Source organism: Chroicocephalus ridibundus, chromosome 13, assembly GCF_963924245.1.
Source record: "Chroicocephalus ridibundus chromosome 13, bChrRid1.1, whole genome shotgun sequence".
NCBI lineage: Eukaryota > Metazoa > Chordata > Aves > Charadriiformes > Laridae > Chroicocephalus > Chroicocephalus ridibundus.
The window spans coordinates 1,059,013-1,081,144 of record NC_086296.1 but is presented as its reverse complement, the minus strand read 5'-3'; the positions used below and the strand labels follow the sequence as shown (position 1 = coordinate 1,081,144).

Genomic DNA, 22,132 nt, shown 5'->3' with positions numbered 1-22,132 from the left:
TCCTTCCAGCACCAAATACTGCTCAGGGTAGGTGAGCCTCACGCTCTGGAAGGATAACAGAGCTCAGCCGTGTTTGCTCAGTCTGGCCTGGCCGGAGAGCACTGTTATCCGCACGCTTCCAAGGCAGCAGCTAAGGCCCTGGAGCTGAAAGCTGCCCAGGGGAGTCACTTCTCCCTGGCTGTTTAGCTGCAGTTGGCCATTAAGTGCCTTTTAAAATGTCAGCCAGAGGGTTAAAGGACAGACCACAGTCTGATAACAGAGCCAGGGCAGAGCCAAGACAAGAATCTGACCTGTGGACTTTACAGACACAACACACTGGGCTCACAGAGGCACAGCTGTGAGAGGCTATGGCCCACATTTCTGATTCACATTGGTGTTTTAATATAAAACATAATGTTTGTTTAATCACTTTTGATGTGTGTCCTAATGGAAGGAACAAGGCACCAACCCGCAGGATAGAAGTCCTAGATTTTGGCTGTGAATCCCTATTATGTCCAAATCAGAAAGACAAAAATGAAACAAACAAACCAGTGCAGTATTCTTTGACCTCCTTATAAATCCTGACAGCTACCAGTGCCCCAGCCCAACCTTCACAGGCACTCACTGGTCTCCCCTGTCCCCCCCAGCATACCCAGCTCCTCACTGTCCCAGGCGGAGCCCAGCCCTGCCAGTCTACCCGGAGCTTTGGGCAGCAGCACAGGAGGTTGGTTGTGCTCCTGCGCAGGCTGGAACCCGCTCAGATTATACAGACAGCTCTGAAGTCTGCGTGCCTGAGCTGTGCTATCACCCAGGGGGACACCGTGCATGCTCACCTCAACTCTGCCGAACTCAGAACGACTCTGCCGTGCTGCAGATGAAGTTCATTGAGTGCGTTTAATAAGCTTAGCTAAGACCAGTCTGGTTTTAAGACATTTTAAACTCATTAAACTGGGCCATGTGACATGGTTATGCCTTCAGGTGGGATGAGAACTTAGGTGATTATTTTGCCTTTCAACTAAGAGCCCCCAGGGAGGGAAAGGCCAAATTACCAAGCTGAGATGACCAAACTCCTCTGGGAACCTAGAAAGCACAATGTGAAAACGCTTTACGCACTACCCAGGGGTGGAGGAGAGAGCAGAGGTTTGAACCCATTCCTCCCATTTCTGGCCTGACCCATTCTCCCATTACATGGCCTGTAACTGGTGAGCTGCTGAAGTGAAGCTCAGACCTGCTTGTCTTGACTGGAAACTCCACTCTGAACATGGGCATTCTTCTCTTTCAGGAAAAAAAAAAAAAGATACTTTTCTAAAAAAAAAATAAAAATCTCATCTTTGCTTAAAATTCCTGACCAAATCTATCCAGGAACAAAAACTTCTGGGTCTTGCTCCTGCTGCTAAAGCAATTATCACTGGAATAAACCTGGAATATGCTTTGAAATGAAAAATTTATTTTTCAAGAGAAATACTCCTGTCGGAGTTCAAATTCAAGGTGGCATTTAGATTTCAGGCTGGATTTCCCAGTCGCAGCTTGACCTACGTGGGATTAATTGAGATGAAGTCAGCTGGAGGAAAGGCAGGAAACACTGCCTGGGTGCAGGGCATCCCTCCGCCTTGGGGAAAGGGGCACAGGCAGGACCCCTTTCAGGAATCATTCCGGAATTAGAAGCAGACACAAATATTTTCATGACATCATTTTAGAAGAGTTTTTAAACGCCCTCTTGTAACACAACAGACTTTTGAAACAGGGAACCTTCTTCTTAGCTCGGTCGCTGCAGTGAGAAGAATCATAGAATAATAGAATTGTCTAGGTTGGAAGAGGCAAGAGGTGATGGACTGTGTCCCTTGGGCACATCCCGGCACATCATTAGTGAAGGCGAAATGCAGCAGGAAGAGAGCTCCGGCAGGGTCTCTGCTCTGGGGTACCTTGTTCTAACTCACACCTCAGGATTTGTCCCATCCCCACACTGGATACCAACCTGTGAGAGCATCTGTCCCCTAACAGCGCCTTTCTCTTCAACACCACCTGGTGCCGAAGCAGAGGGTCAAAGCACGCTCATCCAGCAAAGTGAAATGATGCAAACAGCATCCCACCCGCTGCTGAAAACCCAAAATCATTATCTTTTAGGAACAGCCAGCCCTCAGGCTGCAAAGAGGAGGGCGTGAGGAACCCACAACCCTGCCACAGCTCCCACTGCAAATTTACTGGCCTCCTGTCTCGTTTTAACAGAACGAGGTTGGGGGAGAGAAATACCACACATAAATTCGCACCATCAGTCATACAGGGGCAGAGAAAAAAAATGCAGTCGTCTCCAAGATTTACGAGCCCCCCTGAGCTACAGCACAGAAAAAACAAAGACACACACACATACACACAAGGAGTGAAGGGAAACGTGATCCCACTTGCAGCTTTATTCCCTGACAGTGACCTGGACCTGGGCTGTACAAAGAGGAAGCGTACAAAAGGTGTGGCTGCCAACAGCAGAGCAACAGCCCCAATTAGTAATGTGCACATTACACTTGTTTGGCACTTCTCCTTCTGGATGACCTCAAAGCACCACAGAAATGCTCCAGTCCCCTCTGACCTCAGTTAAACCACAATCAGCTTAGTCCTGCCATCCCAGTCAATGGAGTTGCTGCAAACTCACCTGGCATAAGCTGGGACAGAGGTGTGTGCCATCATTGCTTACACCTTCCCTGTTCCCCGGGACGTGCACATAGCGACACATGCTACCCGCGCTTCTTATTCACTTGCAGTTCTTCCACAATTTTTAGAAAAGCTATCCTTTAACAAGGAAGAGATCTGTGGACTCAGATCCTCAAATATGTCTTCCTATTTTAGACAACTTGGTACCTGTAGAATTAGTTCCCTTTAAACTTTCTTAGCTTGGGCATTCAAAAATGTAGGCACTAAACAACATTGTTTTTTACAAAAAACCTTGGTTGTGGAATCTACTGTCTCTCTCTCTCTCAGAGACAGTAAATGGTACATCGGTAAATGATACACTTAAAACAATCTAAATCAAGTGAACATGACAAGAGCTTATCATCAATGATCAATCACACTGCTTGTTGCTACATTCCACTCAGCTCCTTACAATATTATATCATCCACGTAGGCTGCGCAAGTGACAGGAACATTCCCCTCTTACATGTGTGTACAACACCTCACGCACACCTCCAGACCCAGTCCTGGGCTCTGGGCCACTGGGGAACACTGCCCCTGCTCCGCTGCTTGTAGGAGTTAAAGCAAAGGAACCTCTTCATGCAAATTAATATATTAAATTAGGATTCTCATGGCCTAGTCGTTGTCTCTGAAGTCTCCAAAGCCTTAGTGAACACCATGTCCCTAAAGTTAGGGATATTTTGTCTTCAGTAAAAGACAAAGGAAAGAAGAGTAGCCGAGCACCCCACAATGTCTGTAGCAGAACTTGGAAATGGCAGAACCTGGATTTTCTGAGTGTCAGCTGAGGGCTATGTTAAATGTCCGTTTACAGTGTTAATTTACTAAGCCTTAATTTAAACATTAAATAAAGTCCTTCCACCACTTTTGTACCTCTCTCCTACTGCTTTGTGACCAGGTTCGAAACCACAGATCTTAAACTTCTAAACATCAGGAATGCTCACAATAAACTCAGAATCAGATCTCAGTAGCCTATTTTAAAAGCTTCATCTTGTAAGTTTACCTTTAACAAACTCCATCTAGGGATGGTTGGATAAAGTTCACCTAAGCATCTAAGCAGAGGTACAGCAAAAGAAGCAACCCCAAAGCACCGACGCGCAGTCCTTCGGAACACCTGTAGGAGGGGAGGTGAGAGCAGCACCTGGGCCAGCAGAAGACCCGGGACCCATGTCCCAGCTCTGTCACTGGCTGACAGCCACTCAGTGCAAAATGTTTAAAAATAACGTGACTTGGGAGGATGAGTTGTCTTTGTAAAAGTCACTGATGGATCTTGGACTCTAAGACCCAATGACTTCCCATGAAGCCTTGGCTCCTAAGAGCCATATGAGGACAGGGTGGGTGCAGACCAGCCCCAGGAGCATGAAGCCACAAACAACTCGATTGCATTTGGAGGGGAGCTGGAGAATTGGTCCTTAACGACCAATGTTAAAGCCCAGCAATTACAATGATCCTTTTTCTATAATGCCAAATATATATTAAATTTATGTTCCATCTGTCATGATATGAAATCTGTGGTGCATGAGGCATTGGGATTCGTCACTGCGTGGGTAAGGCTAAGTAAAGGAGCAGGAGGCCATGTTTTGATAGAGCCAGAGACGGGTAGCTCAGCTTCCTTTGAGAAACTAATCTGTGTATGCGTGTGCGGGAGCGGTGCACCAGCCCGTGGGATGGCTTTGCTTCTCTGTAACAGACACTGCCTCAAACAGGACCTCTTCAGGGGGACAAGGCAGGCTGGAGGAGGACTACCCCAGCGCCCCAGGGATGATGTATTTGTGCCTTACCATCACACCTGTTGTTGTGGAGCTCAAATGCGCTTTGGAAAAAAAGTCCAAGCCCCACACCAACGAGATCTCATGCAATCCAAATCCTCCACTCCCCTACCTCCCAGAGCTTTTGTGCTGCACTTTCAGTGCAATTACATGCTAAATATCTGTCTGTCAATATGCTGGATCCCCTCAATTTGTATGACACGCTTTAACGCAGGCCTAGCCAAGCCTAATGGAATGACAGCTATGCCCTCCAACCATGGACCGAGTGCTGCTGGGAGAGCCTGCAGCCTCTGTGAGGGGCAGGGGAGGGGGAGGACAGAGGAAAAACAAATGCCACCAATTAGCTGCCACCCCCGGACCGCTGGCTCAAAGAAAAGACATTGCTGCCTTCTTGCTTATTGGCTCTCGGTGAAAAACCAGAGGGAATGCCATGTTGTGTGTGTCAGCTTGCCCAGACAACCAGCTCGGTCTCGGGTGGTTTGCCAGCGGGTGTAAACCTGGGTAGCTTGTACTGAAGTTTACTGGGCAATGCTGGTTTGCAGCAGCTGAGGATTAGATCCCTCAGTCTTTGCACTGATTCCATATCACGGGTGTTTTAGTCATGCACACCAGGGAAGAGTCAAACTGGAAAAAAAGTTTTCTTTTTGACAGAAATCCTTAAACCCCCAGGCTAATCTTCCATAGTATCGATGGATCTCTCCAAGCTTGTTTTTGTCTTCATGTCCAAAACAGCTGGGAAGATCCTTAGAAATGACCAAATCCATCATCCTCTGGTAGGAAACGAGAAAAAAGGGCCAGAGAAAACTGCTTAACAACCAGAGAGAATTCTATTTGTTCAAAAGCTGGTACATGGGGAGGGGGAAGATAAAATGTATCCCAACTGCACATTGTCAGGAGGAGAATGAAAACCGACTATCGGGACACGGTACTAAAAATAATGATTTTTCAGCCAGCAGCCAGACAGCCGTCTAATCCCATATGAATAGAGACATCACTTGAATAGCACCCGTCAGTGTGACTGCTGATGCCGATTCCAGCTGGACAGGTCTCATACAGCCCAATAAACATACCTCAGTCCCAGGCTTCAGTTAAATCTTTTTTTTTTTTTGTCTTTTTAACTGCTTTCTTTCCTCCACCCTTATTGTCTCTACCGTATACTAAGATTTTTTTTTAAAGTTATAATAAAAAGTTAAATGAAATCCATGTATTATTAACCCTGGCATTTCAAGGGACTGCACTGGCATTTGGTTGCAAAGGTGCTTGTGCTCGGCTGTGGGGCTGTTCCTTTATGAGATGTTTCACGACTTCTATGGTGCAACATCTCTTTTGTACAGGTAGAGATTGTTGATAATTTCCTTCCTACCACCAGAATTGTTTAATAAACATCTCCATATATCAAATACCAATTCCTTTGCCTGGAATAACTGCTCTGGACAGAGATTCAGCTAGTCTGAATTCCCCACTCAGTAGGGAAAGTTTATTTGTTTTAAATCAATGCAAGAATTCCCTAACATACATCTATGGATGAGAAGACAATAAATCAAATGAATACAAGCCAATTCCTGCCTCCTGGTAGGTGCTGTCAACGGAAGCTCCCAGCCTTCCTCCTAGTTCTCCTCTCCTCGCAGGATCCATTGGGCCTCCATGACCCAAAGGCTGTTGAAGGACCACTGCCCAGACGCGTTACAGACACAACAGCTCTGCGGGTCCTGCCCTCAGTGGCTCTCCAAGGAAGACAAACATTGGGTGGTGGCGGCACTAGAGGAAGACTGTGCAACCCAGAGTATGACAAGGCTGAATCCACGAAACACTGGCTCAGTCCTGCTGCTCTCATAATTATTTTTATAGCTTTGAAACAGAGTGGTCCTGCTAGCTAACCACCGCAGGGCATCAAGGGTGCTTTACTTTCTGATTTACTTCATCTTTTCTTGCCTTTCATTAGCACTTAACTATGTCTATAAAAAAGTATAAACCAAAACCATCTACTTTGTTTTATGAGGATAAGAACCACAGAAGACCACCCCTAGGAAACAGCAGCACCTGAGAAGTACCATCACTGCACCTTTTCTGTCTTCTTCATTCCCTCTCTAAAGCTGATTGCCAAATCCTTTTTGTAATTCGTCATTCCTCCCATATGTGGACTTTTGTTACCATGTAAATTCTGAAACAACAAATCACCTGAGGGAAAGAATGAAGGTTATTGATGAGAATTTAAATCTTGCGTTCAATGCATTTTGACACTTGGGCAATCTTTAACCTAGTCTCAAAGGGTAGGAAATGAAGACAATCCAGACTAAAATGCCCCAAAATTAAAGCATTCCAAAAATTAAACTCAAACATGGTTCAAAACTGCTGAGTAGCCTCCTTTGTATAGAGGGATGAAATTAAATTCTAGTTCTAGGTTTTCCCTGGAGCATCCCAAATCTGGACCCACGGCACCGTTCTGCATTTTAAGCATTGTCTGCTGAAATATAGAAAACACCTTTGCTCTCTCTGAGTTCAAACACACTCTAGACTAAATGACTCAGAATTAATACCTGAAGTAATGTCAGCAGAACCAGATGTTTAGCATTTGTAAGAGTTAGTACAAAACAGCTCAGTCCAGACTTTCCAAATGCTCAGAAGCAAAACATCCCAAAATATTTTCAAACACATCAAAGTCAGAAGTCCTTGGTGAGATCTTTGTGAAGAGATTTTTGTTTTAAAGTCAGTTTTATGTGCTGGGGTTTTTTTTCCAGACCTGAATAATGATGCAAATCTGATGAGAATTAAGACAATAAAGGAGTCTACAAAATCCTTTGGCTACACAGCAACAGAGAGGGGGTCTCCAGAGAAGGAAATTTCATCTGGCTGCTTTGCTGACAGGAGAAGGCTCAGTGTGATAAAAGAGATCCTGCCACTTGCTCTGAGAAAGCCCAGCAAAACCCTGGGCTGATACATCTCTGCTGACACCTGCTCCAGCTGGTCCTTTGCAGTTTGACAGGGCTGGAGGGCTGATGGCTGAAGAGGAGGTGGGCCAGGTCCTGAGAACAAGCGTAGCATTTCACATGTCTGATCTGGCTCTTTGCTGTTGCAAAGGCTGAAAATGAAAAAACCCAAATATTTGGGCAACCATTCTCTCATGCTGCCAAGGCAGAACATGCCTCCGATACATTTTCTAGCATATCACTCTAGCTAGTTTTTGCCTTCCCCATTTCCAGTCTCATGAACCTTGCTTTACTGAACACATCCTGCTGTGCACGCTAAAATTTCCTCCTTGAGAATTCCCCCCATGTATCTTCCTGTGTTGTGCTATGCAACCTATTCTCCTCTGGTGTTTCCCTCCTATTGTAAGTTCATTTCTTAGTACAGTATTGCTAGACACTTTTTTTTTTTTAACATTTTTATTTTACAAATCAATCCTTTCAGCTCCCTATTCCTCATTCGCCTTGAATTTGTATCTGCAGAGGGGAGCCCTGCATTGTTTATCCCTCTCTGGTCCTCTGGGGACTTTGCTGAGATCTTCACCCCGAGAACATGAAAATATTAACTTACACTGGCTCTAGCGCACAGCCAGAAAGCCTTGGAGGGTGCAGGAGACCTGATGCAGCGTTCCGGATGTGTAACACATCCTTCTCAATTTACATGATACATTCACTTGCAAATATTGACAACCCACAAACTGCTGATAACCTACATGCCACACGTTACAGAACATATACACGTGCCAGAGCGTGACGACATCAGCTAACGTATCTATTAGTAAGTCTTACAGAAGGGGTTTCCATCACAAGGCTGCCTTTGTAGCTCTCTGTCTCCAGGGCTTTTCCATGAATGTTAGTGTTTGAGGCTATGATGTATCTCAGTTACTGACTGGGAAGAGAACGTTCTAATGGTCTGAACCTCACTGGAGGGCTAATTTCTCAATCACACATACTGGCACTGCTTTTATTTCTGGAGTGAAGGAGCGTTTAGTCTGTTTAGCCTTTGTAATTCGTGAAACAATAAACAAACAGGAACTGACTGTGCTGTTCTTTCCTCCCCTTATAAATACATCATCCCACTATGCGTTATCTGCTGCAAACACCAGCCAATTTGCTCTTTCCTTTAGAGATAAGATGAAGCATCTTTTTTCAGTGAAGATGAATAACCGAGTCAGACCACATCACCCAGAGTCAGGCTGCAGGTGCCTACCGGCAGCACACCTCTAGCCCCACTGCCCCTGCTGCTGTGGTCAGCCTTTCTGCTGCGCTGCTCCCAGGTGCTTCAGAGAAAGCTGCGGTTGAGGCTGAACGCAGTATTTCCACTCATTGAAAGCATAAGCCTTGCTCAGCAGTGGCTCCTTTGTGCCCCTCTTCCCGAAGGGGGAGTCTCTGTTTGGCCTCAGAGCTGATGAGCAAAGTTTTGTTCCCCAGCAGCGGTGTGGTATTTCCCCATATTATAACTCGGTTCTCATAAAGCGGTGCTATCATAGCGACAAAATATGTTGCCTTCATTTCATTCCCTTTCAGTCCACCAGTATTTACAGTCCATCCTGTAATCCCTGGACTTTAGTTTCCTCCCGTAAAAAAGCCGTAAGAATGAAAATCAGGAAGGATTACACACCGGCAAAAAACTAGTTTAAAAACACACTCTGATGGTATTTCTTAAACACTGTGCCAGATGGAAGGCTTTCAACTAAGAGAAAAACTTGGAAAACTCCCATCTCTTTTGGCCAAATGACTGTGAGCAACTGTAAGTTGGTGGGATGGAAATCCCACGGCCACAAAAGGCAGTAAGAGGCAGTTCATGAATTACACCGTGCTGCTGCCGTCAGGCATGAGTTACCAACTTGTGATTTTGTAGAGATTACACCAAAGCCATGGGGAACATCAGCCTGTCCTGAGTTCTCAACACCTCCAATGCGTTATATTTGTCTGAGCTTTCTTCTCTCTTCCTCACCTTGCAGCAGGCTTTGTCTTTTGCTTCAGATCATGCTAACAACACAGACCGTTTTTTTGAATGCCCTGTGCATTGCATTATGACAGGACAGTGACATTCCTAGTGGCGCAGGTAAGCTATAATGCATGACCCCTTTTAAGGGAGCGTAGCCCAGAGCAACACCAGCCACAGCCCGAAGTCCAGAGCTCCACTTTGCACACAGCAGCGAGGTTTGTGAGCGTCATAAGACACCTCAGTTCGTATGACTGCAAGATGGATTTTCACCTGTTTTGGAAAGCGAATCAAAAAAGCTAGCAGAAGTTTATAATACTTTAGTAAAGTTGGACCAAATCCAAAACCTTCTTTTTTTGAGTATTTGGTGACTAGCCACTTGATTAAAGACCTAGTCCTTGATGTCGGAATTTAGGCAACTGTTCTGCTCCAGCCTGCTTTCATAGGCAAATACAGTTTATGCAAATGTTCATCAACTGATGCAATGATTCGACTTTAATGCAATTAAAAGATCATCTTCCAGTGCTTCCCTGTTGCCTCCCCCCGTATGATTTGCCTCTGCATTTTCCCTTTCTGGCTTTTCTACACACACCCTAGTCTTGTGTGTGGAAGGCGGAGATTCCTGCTTCCACAGAAACAAGTGTCCACACTCCCCCTGAATCCGGTAGACCGAAGTTTCACAAGTCTTCTCCATGTTGGAGGCTAAAGCCTTCTCTGCCCTGTGGTGTCACACTCCTGTGTGTCCATATGGGTCTGCAAGGGAGGGATTTTCTTTTTGATGACTTCGGCAGAGTCCCGAATCCTGGCCCAGTGCATGATAAATAGGCTGTGCACTGAGAGGGTCTGTGGAGCCCACGGAAGGAGAAATGAATCCTCTCCCCCAGACAGCGCAACAGCTGCTGGGCTTATCCTTTGGTTACCACTGCTGAGGGTCCAGAACCCCCCACCTCCATCCTGCGCCTGCTGTTCCTCCCCACAGGGAGGTATGGCACTGCCACATAGGAGCAGACAGCTGTGACCAAAACCAGCAGTCCCTTGACCCCCCCATACCTCTCCATTCTGCAGTGCAGTATATAAAGTTAAAACCCTGTGTAGCTTGTTACATCCTCCCAATCAGAGCTATCCCTGCTTGCAGCTCCGACAGGCAGAGGCCCTGGTTAACACGCTAAGCTTTCTTGCTGTCCCTCGCATTGCCATTTTGCACTCCCAGAGTCCTCAAGCTGACGGCAGTGGTGTTGGGGGGGAGACAGCATTAGCAAACATGGACCAGCCCCATAAACACAGACCACTTCCCTGGGATTCAGAGGGAGGTTGGGAAACTGCAGATCCCAGGGGTGTACGAGGCACAGCCCATCCATCCTCCCTCTTTAGGTGGCATAGAGCACTCATACTGAATTTTCTTCCCGAAGGAGCGAGGGAGGTGGTGTCAGGTGAGGATTTCAGGGTCTGGCTCATCAAATTCCAGCAAAATGACCACCCTCGTAACCCAAAACAGCTGCTGTGTTTATAGTAAACATAAACGATAACTGGGTGGCCTTTGAAGCCACTATGTCCATTGCTGGTAATTATGGACAAGTGGATACAGCAGTGATGATCCAGAGCATTCATTTAATGTTCAGACATAATTATGGCCATTATCAAATTTCTGCCTCTTCAGCAAAATGGGGGGATGGGGTCAATAGCCAGATACCACAGGCAGAAACAGCAAAGGAATGGTTTCTGCCCTGAGTAACTCACACTGGATAAAATTCCTGAGTACCACCTGGTGCAGCGGACGCCTTCACTCGGACGGAGGCAGGTGATGATGGAAGGCCCCTTGGGCACACCAGTCAAATGGATTCAACACCAGGGCCTCCCACAGAGCTGTCCCAGCCCCTGTCCCTTGGGTCCAGGAGACAGGGTAGTTCAAACGCCAAATACACGTCTTGGAATGTCACTTCTTGAGTGCGGGGAGAGGGCAGTGGCAGCATTACTAATTGCAAGGAGGTATCGCTCATGGGTGTCGGGAAGCCTTACCCCCCACAATGCCACCCCCATCCTGACCCACACTGAATAGTTTGTGAAGGATGCTCTCCTCTCTTCTCCCAAACACTCCAGCTTTATGGTAGAGGGAAATACCTAGTTTGCAAAGGGTTATTCCAAACACCAGAGCTGATGAAAAGATAACTACAGAAAGCCTTTATGGTGGGAATCTGAAATGACCCATAGTGAGAATTATCAAACAAAATCCAACCAAGTATGTCAGCGAGAAAAGCTGGAGGGATGGGGGATGAATTCTGCCTTTTCAAACTTGGTGACCTAATGATAGGATCCATGTGGCATGTTTATTCCCTAAATAAAACCATACAATTATAGAGCATCTAAAAATTCTCCAGAAGCTGGCAGGAGCTGCAAACACGCAGACTCTGTCAAAATCACACCATAGCTACATAGTTGTCTTACTCTATCTGCATGCTGGTATGAAAACATCGTCTACTCTGCACTTCAGTGAGGTGAAAAGCACCATCCACAGGCACTTGGGAATCCCAAAGGCCTTTTCTATTGTGCTCTCGCAGGATGCTCTCCTTGGAGGGAAAGGACTAAAGATTAGAAAGAAAAGTGGAGCAAGACCTCGAAGTGTGTTGCCTGGCCCAGAGGACTTGGAACAACATCCCGTGCAGCGGCGCAGCTGCCCTGCACAGACACAGCTTCTTGCTGGGCCGTCTCGCCATGGCTGTGAGACCATGCAACACAATGCAGGGTTACAAGGTGGATCGTCATCCAGTTCCTCACTTGCAGGAGTCCCTGGCACAGACTCACACCCCGAGCAGCACTCCTTATAGAATCATAGAATTGTTTCGGTTGGAAGAGACCTTTAAGATCATCAAGCCTAACCGTTAACTAAACCATGTCCCTCAGCACCACATCTATATGTCTTTTAAATACCTTCAGGGATGGTGACTCAACCACTTCCCTGGGCAGCCTGTTACAATGCTTGATAACCCTTTCGGACAAGAAATTTTTCCTAATATCCAATATAAACCTCCCCTGGCACAACTTGAGGCCGTTTCCTCACTCCATCTGAGGGGATGTAGCTCCAGCGGGTCGGAAGGGCTGGCAGGATGGGGTAGCTGCTGTCTTGGGAGCTGGGGCACAGTGCTGGAGCAGCACCGGGAACGTGCTTACAGATCTCTGTTCAGAGGATAAACAGAGGGCTGAAATCCCTGGGGTTTTTAATCTGTCACCTTTCACCAGCACTGAATTAATTTTTTAACGTATTTTTAAAAGAAAAATAAATAAAAAGAGAAAATACAAAAGATGATAAATGGGTCCCCTTCTATATCCTTCATCACAGGGCAATACCACCCAGGTATCTGGCAGGAACAAAATACAAAAAGGTTTTCCTGCCTTGCCAGCCCCAAGCTCCATTTGGATCGACAGAAGCCTTAAAAATCTCTGTGTGTCCCCGATTTAGTCTCCTCTGCCTGCAGCTACGGGCGTTGCAATGAAGTGGCCCTGCTGGGCTTTCGTGAAATTCTAGATTGCGTGAACAGCACTGCTCAAATAGAAAGCTGATTTAACACCATGCTAAGCTGTTCCAATAAACCCCTGAGTTTCCATTGTGCTACCTTGATTTTCCTATTAAGGAGCTGGAAGAAAGAATCACATAACCTGAATCTATCCTGTGCAAAGTTTGCAGCTGTTAAAATAGCAAACTGTTTCCCAGTGCCCGTATTTGATGTAGAACAGAGTGTGCAAGGCTGGCTGCTGCACTGGGCAGCACATCGGCCTGGGACCCGCGAGACCCAGAGGCTGGCCCAACTCTGACCTGCCGCGTGACCTTGATCACGTTACTTCACCTCTTTGTGCCTTTGCTCCCTTCACACTACTTCATCTGGCCTCCCTGTTTACCCTGTCAGCTCTTTGTGCCGGGTATGGCTGCTAGAGCCTAGCACAGATGACGCAGGCAGGGGCTGATACCTCTCGTCATAATATTAACATTTGCTAGCCAGTTTTTGCACAACTCTTCACAATGGAGTGACAGACAGATTGTCTTTCCACAGTGGACAGTGAAACCTGGTAAGAGCAAGTACAGATTCTGCCATCACCCCATGAACACAGACTGCATGACACACGAATCCTCCCAATTGTTGTCATCTTATGTTTAGAATCACTGCTTCCACCTCAGGGAAAGCCTTCTCCTGGAGCCCAGTGCCTCTGCAGCCAGGTGCTGTTGGTCTCTTAGATGAGAGGTGCTTTAGGAAGTGTATTGCCACAGGGAAAACTTCCAGAGTTTCTCTCATTCTATTTCTCTTTCTAGAAATGGCAAGTGAAGTAAAGCAAGCAATTGGCAGCATGTGGCAGGAGAGGAATACACTCCAGAAACTGCTGGAGTGCAGAGTCCTGGTGACACCAGTGGTCTTCAGAGCCCAGGCCATCTCAGCTGGATTGTCTACTCACTTCCTAACACAGCTGCCTTTAACCAGGCTGGAGCAAAAGATAAACACCACTTCAGCCCCTGCAAAGAGTACCTCCATATGTGCACCATCTCTCCAACTAACAGAGCCAAATGTTTACTTGAGGCTTGAGCCAATTACTACTGAAGACACACCAACAAGAGCTGGTTCAGCGGGAGACATGCAAATGCGTGCTGGAGCAGGGGGTTTCCGTGAGGCCGTGAAGGCTGCCGCCCGCGTGGTGCTCCGCTGCACACAGCTGTAATCGCCTCTAGCCCAATATTTACCTTCCTGAAGAGAGCAGTGACCAGCCACCCAACAGCACCTGGCTGCTCTACAAAGCCCTGGTCGAGCTGCTTCCTCTCTGTTTTGTTGTGAATGAGGAAGGGTGGCAGCTAATCATTTTTGCTCTCTAGCTGTATCACACAAGTAATCAAACAATTGTTGAAAGTTGGGAAGGGAGGTGTGGGGGCAGGAGGGGGGAAAAGGACCGTGTGTTAATCTAAATGATAAGCTTTGCCCAGTCACAGCTCAGCCTGCCTCGCAGGCAGGGTGATGGGTGTGAGGGGTTTGTTCTTCGCAGTTCACCTGCTGCTGGCTTTCAGCACTTTTAATTCAGTTATTTTGTTTATCTTGGAGGCCTATTGTCATCACCTCTGTGCCGCCAGGGCAGGCTTCAGGTGTGGAGCGCTCCGCGGGGCACTGGAGGTACAGCCACCGCAGCCATCAGCAGCCAGGCTGGGGAGGGGCTCCCTGCTCCCCGCTGGTTATGAAAATTGCTTCCTTTGCTGATAGTGATAAAACCAGGCAAACAAACACCGCTCAGGCTATTGAGCTTGTCTGTCTCCTTGGGACCTGAATTGCGAGGAACATTCAAAGCGGTATAAATAGGCCTGATTTCCGGTAATGACGGTGGGGTAGACGGGAGCAGCACTGAGTACGGCTTGAGGACAGGTCCTGTTGTGGGATTATTGGATGAATGGAGGTGCTAATCACGGCCATTGTTTTCAAGGGTAAATTTCAAAAGGACTGTTTCCCATCTTCTGAGCTCCCAATTTCTGCTGTAAAATCCTGCCCAATGGAGCCAAATACATTTTCATGGGATTTTTTGACCACTGTCCCATTACATACACAATACAGAGGCTCGATGTACAGGGGAAGGCATCCTGCCTAACTCCATTTTGTAAATTTTCTGCAGAATCGGGGGCATAATTGAGCAGAACCTGTGGATGTACCAGATTTTTACAGAAGTGCCCAGGAAGGTGAAAACAAAACATACAAGGGACTATCTACCACTGGCTTACGTGTCCTTAAGAAAGGTTTAACTAAAATACAAAGCATCATCTTTTAGTGTGAATGCATTGTCTGCCTCACTGGTACTTACTCCCAGTGTACTGGCAGAGCGCAGCCACAGCCCCTTCTTACTTATTCTGCTAGACAAAATAAGACAAATTTTGCGTATAAGACAAACAGTACATTTTCCTGATAATTTTAGAAGGCCTTCTCTGTACCTCCTCCACTCTGAATCTACCTCTTCTGGGTGTAGGTCAACCAATACTGAACACAGTATTAAAGATGGGATTTCCCAGGTCTCCTAGATGGTGTTAACACTTCCCAAGCTCTGCTGGGAATTGCCTCCCAGGTGTACCAAGGAATAACAGTTGCCCATCTCATGGTGACACTGCACAAGTGGTTTTCACACTATGAGTGACTCAGACTGCTCCTGGCTCTGTGAGCGCTGCAGCAGCTCAGTCAAGAGACCACTGCATGGACAGGGTGGGTCATACTAGGAGACATCATCTCATAGTCAACAAAGAGAGACAGCTGGACCACCAAGTACAGGCTTCCAGTGCTCCAGCCCTAACTGACATCCTTTAACGGTACCTCCATCACCATTCGAGCTCTTCTCCCGTCTGCCTTAGGGACTTTCCTCTTTCTGCTCTTGGACGCAGCACAAGAGCGGCTGGCTCTCAGCTCTCCTGTTCAGACGCACAACCCTGCGCCCAGCCGAGACGCCAGCTGCTCAGCCATGCCACTCGGGGATAGCAGTGTGCCGCTGCCGAGCCTCGGAGCCAGCCGCTGAGAGCCCTGCCATGGACTTTAGTGGGATTTACTGCACTGAAATGCAGAAATTTTCATTGCCTTTAGGATTAGTCCCTTCATTTGCACGTACAGCAGTGCATGCTGTCTGGGTCTGCTTCCCTGCACGTGGCGCTCGGTCTTTCAGTTACCTCCACCTTCTGCCTGCAGGACACCCACAATTTTAATTCCTTCTATAAGCAGTCACTGCAGCTGGGCAACTGGACGCTACTGCAGCAAAGACCATCAGCAATTTTATCACAGCCAACCTAACTTGGGTTGATTTGTACTGATTATGAATGATCCCAGGTCTTCCGATACAGACTAGTGTTACTGCAGTACAGGATAGTTTTAGCGCTCTTTGAACTTAAAAGTAATCTTTTCATTACAATGGTTCTAAGTTTCCATTATAAATGGAAAATGACAAGGCTGAAGCAAGGCAGGCTGAGGAAAGGCTGTCTGGGCACCAGCAGGGCAGCCCTCAGTCTGCACTGTGGCCACCAGAGCCTCCTCAGGGAGCACCGCTGCATGGCAGGGTAGTGTCCCGCAAGAATAACAGAAAAACACGCGTGCTTCACAAGCCACCAGGCACTATATTTCTTCTGATGAGAACCATCCATTATTCCTCCATCCTCCTCTCTGTGTCACAACAGTGAGAGGTTTTGCAAAGCGAGTCAGGGGACAGGTTTATTTACTCCCGGCTGCGCTGCGTGGCACCCAGGTTCGTTGGTATTGGTTACAGATGACCTCAGGTCTTCCATTATGGGCTAATGTCTGCAGCCCTCTGACCTCCGGAAGCGCTTAAGGAAGAGCTGCAGTAAATCAGAGCAGCACTTAGTTGTGGAGGAAGAAAGTCCCTCCTTATCGATCTGCCAGCGGGAGGGGAAGGACTCTGGCTGGGCTGCTGAAGGGTAATGTGCTCTTGGCTGCTCGGAAAACACTGCAGACACAAGTGGCCTTTGTATCTGCACTTTGCCACCACGGGCTGTGAGAGCCTGGCTGCGTTCCTCTTTCAGCCTAGGCCAGCAGGGAAAATCACACCACTCGCTTCACAAGGCAGGTCCTGCGTGCACAGGTTGACTTCTGCAGTCAATCAGTATAAACATGGGCTACCTCAAATACAGCTCAACTGGTACCAGCACATGTTCCTCTGCTTTTGATTTAAATTGCACTAGTGCCAGCCCCACTGCACCAGCCTGAAGAGAGTAGGAGAAGCTGCTGGACTCGCAGCACGGATGACGAGGTCTGAGGGCTTGTTCAGGCTGCTGTGACAAGGAGTTTTCAAGATGCCACCTGAGGAGCAGTCTTTGTGGTGGTGAGAATGGCCAATGTGATGACTATCCTAGACTATCCTAGAGAGGAGGTCCCTTTGGAGAATGAAGGGGTGGAGAACTGACAATCTGCATGTCTTGTAAGCCAGGCTGGGTCAGCCGCTAGCCCACTCTGGAGATGTCTATACAGGCCATTGCTCAGCACAGACTCTTTTACTGCTTTCATCTGAAGGATATCTGGTCTCACGCACCAGCTCTATTGTAAAGTGAAGGCTGTATTTCAGAAGCCTGCACTAAGGTCTATAATCAATCCTTACCACTCAGCTTCTTACCAGAGGATATGAACAGCCTGTGCGGTCTGAGCAAATTAGTCATTGTGGAGGCAACCTGAGGATGCTATTAAACACCCTGTGCACCAAAGCATGTGGGATTATAGGAGGAAGCAATAACATAACCACAAAACACCACACTTGCAAATCATGTTAACCACAAGCAGTTCTCCCCATGAGGGTGGAAACAAGAAAATTTGCCACATCCTCAGTGTCAACAAGCAGAGCCCCAGAAAGGGCACAGAGTGGGGAGAGCGTGTTACCGAGCAGAGCTCCCGTCTCCGCAGGTCCTGCAATCAGCAGGGGATTTCAACGCTAGTAACAAGCAGCTCTTGGGGAGGCCCAAAGAGCATTGGGATGGGACCAGGTACTTCCCTGCTCTGGACAGGCAAAGAAGGGGAGAGGATGAAGATCTGCCAATGAGAACGTGATATGCACAACTCACCCCTTACAATCCGGGCAAGGGGACCCCGAAGAACAAAAAAGCAAAGGTGGAATATAATTTCCTTCCCCATTTATCTCCTATACAGTTCTAGTCTTCACCTCTTTCTCAGAGAACCTGGCTCAGTCAGGTCACAGGAGCTCCCTATCCCAAAGATAACCCTACATCTCATACAGAGAAGAAAAAAAATTAAAAGTAAATAATTCTGCTGTCCCGGAAGCAATGAAAACGCAGCTGATCAGCCTGCTTAGCTCTGGAGAAGGCTTGATGATCCAACACCGCATCTACGTCCTCCATCCCAGCAGCAAGAATGCCACCCAACATAAAAAGTAAAAGAAGAAAAGGGAACACAAGGGTTTTTTTAATGTAATCACATGCGTCATGTGCCTAAAAGGTATTCTGCTTTAGCATATACATAGATCACTTTATATGTGTTTTTTTACTTCTACCCGTCTCCAGAACAAACAGTGCAATTTTACTCTCCCATAACTGTTTCTTGGCTCCTTCTACACATTCCACTAGAGCAGCATCACAGATTCGCTACAGAAAGGATTTACTCGATCAGCTGATGTTGTTCACTGCCAGACTAGCGTTATTCTCTATTGCAGGAGGACTAACTCTTTGGGGAAAGATGGGGTGTAACATCCATCAAAAGGAGAGGCCCTGTCCTTCAGGATATAGGAAATACTACCAGAAAGAATACTTTTTTTTCTGGCAGAGCTTAAGTCCAAGCCATACAAGAACCAGGGCCAAGGGTGCAGAATCACCTCCTGATGACAACTCACTAGGTCGCCCGGAGAGGGGTTTTGTGGCTCATGTGCTTTGGGGGTTTTGTATTCTATTGCGAAAGGAAGTTTACAGTGAGGAGGTTTTTGTTCAGCTACAGTTAGAGACAGGCCCGGACCAAAACCTCATAATTACAGACTCCCAAATCTTGGAAATGTCCACAGATGTATTCACACTTCACAGTTCAGACCCAACTTTCCACTACATAAGGATCAGTAATTGTTTTTTTAACATGCAAATATTAAGTTCAACCAACCACACAAACACAGAGAGTGCAGAAAGAGCAGCATGTTTCTATATCTGTAACGCAGAAAAGATTTTTTTAAAAGAATCAGCAGCATCCATTGTGAGCCCGGGAGCCTGGATTCCCAAGTCAGCCCAAACACAGCAAATGTGACACCTCAATTCTCCGCATCTCTGATTGCTTATTTGCTGCTTACTTGGTGTTTCAGAAGTACAAAGCCACAAGATGAAGTCCTGCCAATTCTGTCATTTTTCACTTGACAGCTGTCCCTCTTCCAACATGGTGATAACGACTTTGAAATTCACTTGGCATTTCAGTTTCCTTCCTGCTTCTCTCAACAGCTACACAAATGATGTCAACACATACAGAACAATGGTGGATCGTGAGCTGATAAGCACAAAGTGCAGAGGAGCCTGTGTCCACAGGGCAATTCCCAAAAAGAGACTTGCATGCATTAAAAAACATATAGAATCAATAATTCTCATAGAAACAAGGGAGCCAGAATTCATTCTTTCGCATTGTAGGTCCTGGATGTTGCTGGCATCAATGGTTAAAAATGGTGTAGACGGACCATGCAAACAAAAAGCTACGCTAGATACACCCGAGCTTTCTAAAGGAGAAAACCGAGCTGTCCCACAGCTGTGTCTCAGTCGTCACAGTCACCAGGGGTTTTGCTTCTGCTGCGCCTGATGGAAGGAGCAGGACCACAGCCCAGCTCACCACACGAATACACATACACGTTACGTACACTTACGCTCCAAGCCAGAATTTCATATGCGCAAACACTACCAAATCTGTGTGTAATGATAGCTTATCTCGGTCCTATAAGAGTTTCCCTACAAATCACATCAAAATGTCATGTTATAGAGTCACAGAATCATAGAATCATATGTTCTTAAGAGGTTTCTTGTTTTTTAGTGTCTGTGTCTTCCTCAGTGAAATAGTGGATTTAAACATTTCTCTAGCAAAAAAACTGAATAGCAAAATAAAGCACAAATACAAATCCAATGTTATTTTTTGTAGTGGAGACATTTAATGCTGTTTCATATTATGGCAGCTCAAAACCCTGGGACTGCCCATGAAGACACTATCTGACACAAAATAAAAATTGTGACAAGTCTGCACCAAAAGAAAAGTATCACCGAGGCAATAAACTCATGACAACTATCTTTGGCAGTAGGGATATCCTTGCCTTTCACTGCTCCATCCTGTTCCCGGAGTGCTATTATAGGAGCGCTGTTTTAAAATCAGGATCATTCGGTGACCAGGTTTATAGCACACGCAGTCTGGGAGAGGGGAGCAGGAGGGCATACATGCGCTGCCTAACACCGAGCCACTATGCCAGTGCCCAGGCAAGGGACCAGCCAACACCACCCCGGGGAAACCCTGTCGGACACAGCACGTGGAAAAACTACGCCAAGGGACTCTACAGCCCTCCTCCATAAGCACTGCTTCAAGCCTCCCCCCCTTCCTTTTTTATCTTTTTTTTAAACAAGCAATTTTCCTTCATGACCACACCCATCCATCAGCTGTGTCACAGCAAAATGTGGACCGTTAAGGTGGGGACTTCAGACACCAGGGGCATGGCAGCTCGTGCTACAATTTTAGAAGTCTCTAAAATAGGAGTAAATGCAATTCAAGTGTGCAAAGTAGGTTTTCTATAAATATGGATAGGTTGAATTTGAGAGCTTTGAAAACTTGATAGTGCCAGTGAAATCCTGCTATTATGAAGACAAGCAGGCTTTGCTCCCTCCCATACTAAATCATTTTAGAACCAGTTTGCTGATGGTTTTTGCAGTTACTGTAAAGTGAGAAAACTTCCAAATTCACACTTCCCCTAGTTTTTTTTGCCACAGAGAATCTTACTGCAATTAGTCTGGTTTGTAATGGAAAACAGATGAAAGTAGAAGTTAAATCAAAACTTTGCCACATATCTAAGGTGTTTTTATGCCATGCATCCCAAAACCAACAACATTAAATTAAAAGCTCAAATATTTCAACCAGACCCAACAAATGCAGATTAAGCTTAAATTTAAACGGGAAGTGAAAAGATTTTTCCTCCTCCTCACCTGCCAAGTCTTCAAAGTTCAGGGCTCTGTGTTTCTCTTTCAACACTTAACAGCAGAAACACCTAGGGTTGAGTGGAGAGATTTCCTCCTCACACTGGCATTATTCATTATTTCTGAAGTGTCGACAAATGTCTTCAACACTATGCAACGTATACAAACAGAGTCCCTGCCCCAACGAATGTACAGTCTGAGGCTGTTATCTTCGTTCTGCTTTGGAATATCACCACAAATTTCAGCAGGGCACCAGATGAGCCCAATCCAGCTTCCACCAGCAGGTTTTCTGCTGCTTTTAATAGGAGTTGGACCAGCCCCAGTCAGACTAAGTTATAGAATTAACTATTGCAGGAGAAAGCAGAGTTCTTGGCATGCCTGCAAACAGCAAAAAAACCTGATTCTCACCAGGTTTGTTTTAATTTAAGTGTATGTTTGAATGTTTTCACACATAATACATTTTGAGAACTTAAAGAGCTCCCTTTCACTGTATCTTTCAACCACAGCAGCACTACAGATCAACCAGCAGTAGGCAATTTCTGAACCAAGGCAGGCTGGCAGCTATGGTAACAGCTCCAGCTGGTGGAAGTTGGTGAAAGTTTTGTTTTGTTTTCTGGAATTTTGTGCTAAGCTTTCTGCCAGGACAGTTCACACACTGGAATCGTGTATTTTCTCTGACATTTTGAGAGCCTCCAAGTTTTCCTGCAAATAGCTTGAGAAATTTATTCCAAATTCAAATCGCCACAATTTCTGCATATCCAAAATTCTGCACTGAGTTGCTATCCGTGCTTCTTCCCCAGCTGTGTCTTGTGGAAAAGAGAGCCCAGTCACACACTCGTGTGCACTAACACACACAAAAGGCACATACACCTACTAACACCCAAAAGGTCATACAAGGACAGTACCAGCTGGAGACATTGCCCTCTGGTTTATGCTCTAGCTGGGGCATGGGTCTGTCAACACTCCTACGTAAGCCAGACTTGATTTTAAACTTGTCTGGTAATAATTAATTATTGCAGTTCAAGCAGCCTTTGGATCCACAAGTGAAACACGTTCCAGACAAAAGCAGAATGGACATTAGTGCTATGACTGGGGAAAGAAGCATCTTAAAGCCACACATGTCCTAGTTACTACTGATTATACTACG

The 22,132-nt window shown here is 46.4% G+C and overlaps 1 protein-coding gene across 1 annotated transcript in view; it reads right to left on the bottom strand.

Moving 5' to 3' along the window:
- The window catches only part of TBX1 (T-box transcription factor 1), a 132,361-nt gene that overhangs the window by 109,891 nt on the left and 338 nt on the right, over positions 1-22,132 (bottom strand). The gene's annotated exons all lie outside the window — the stretch shown is intronic.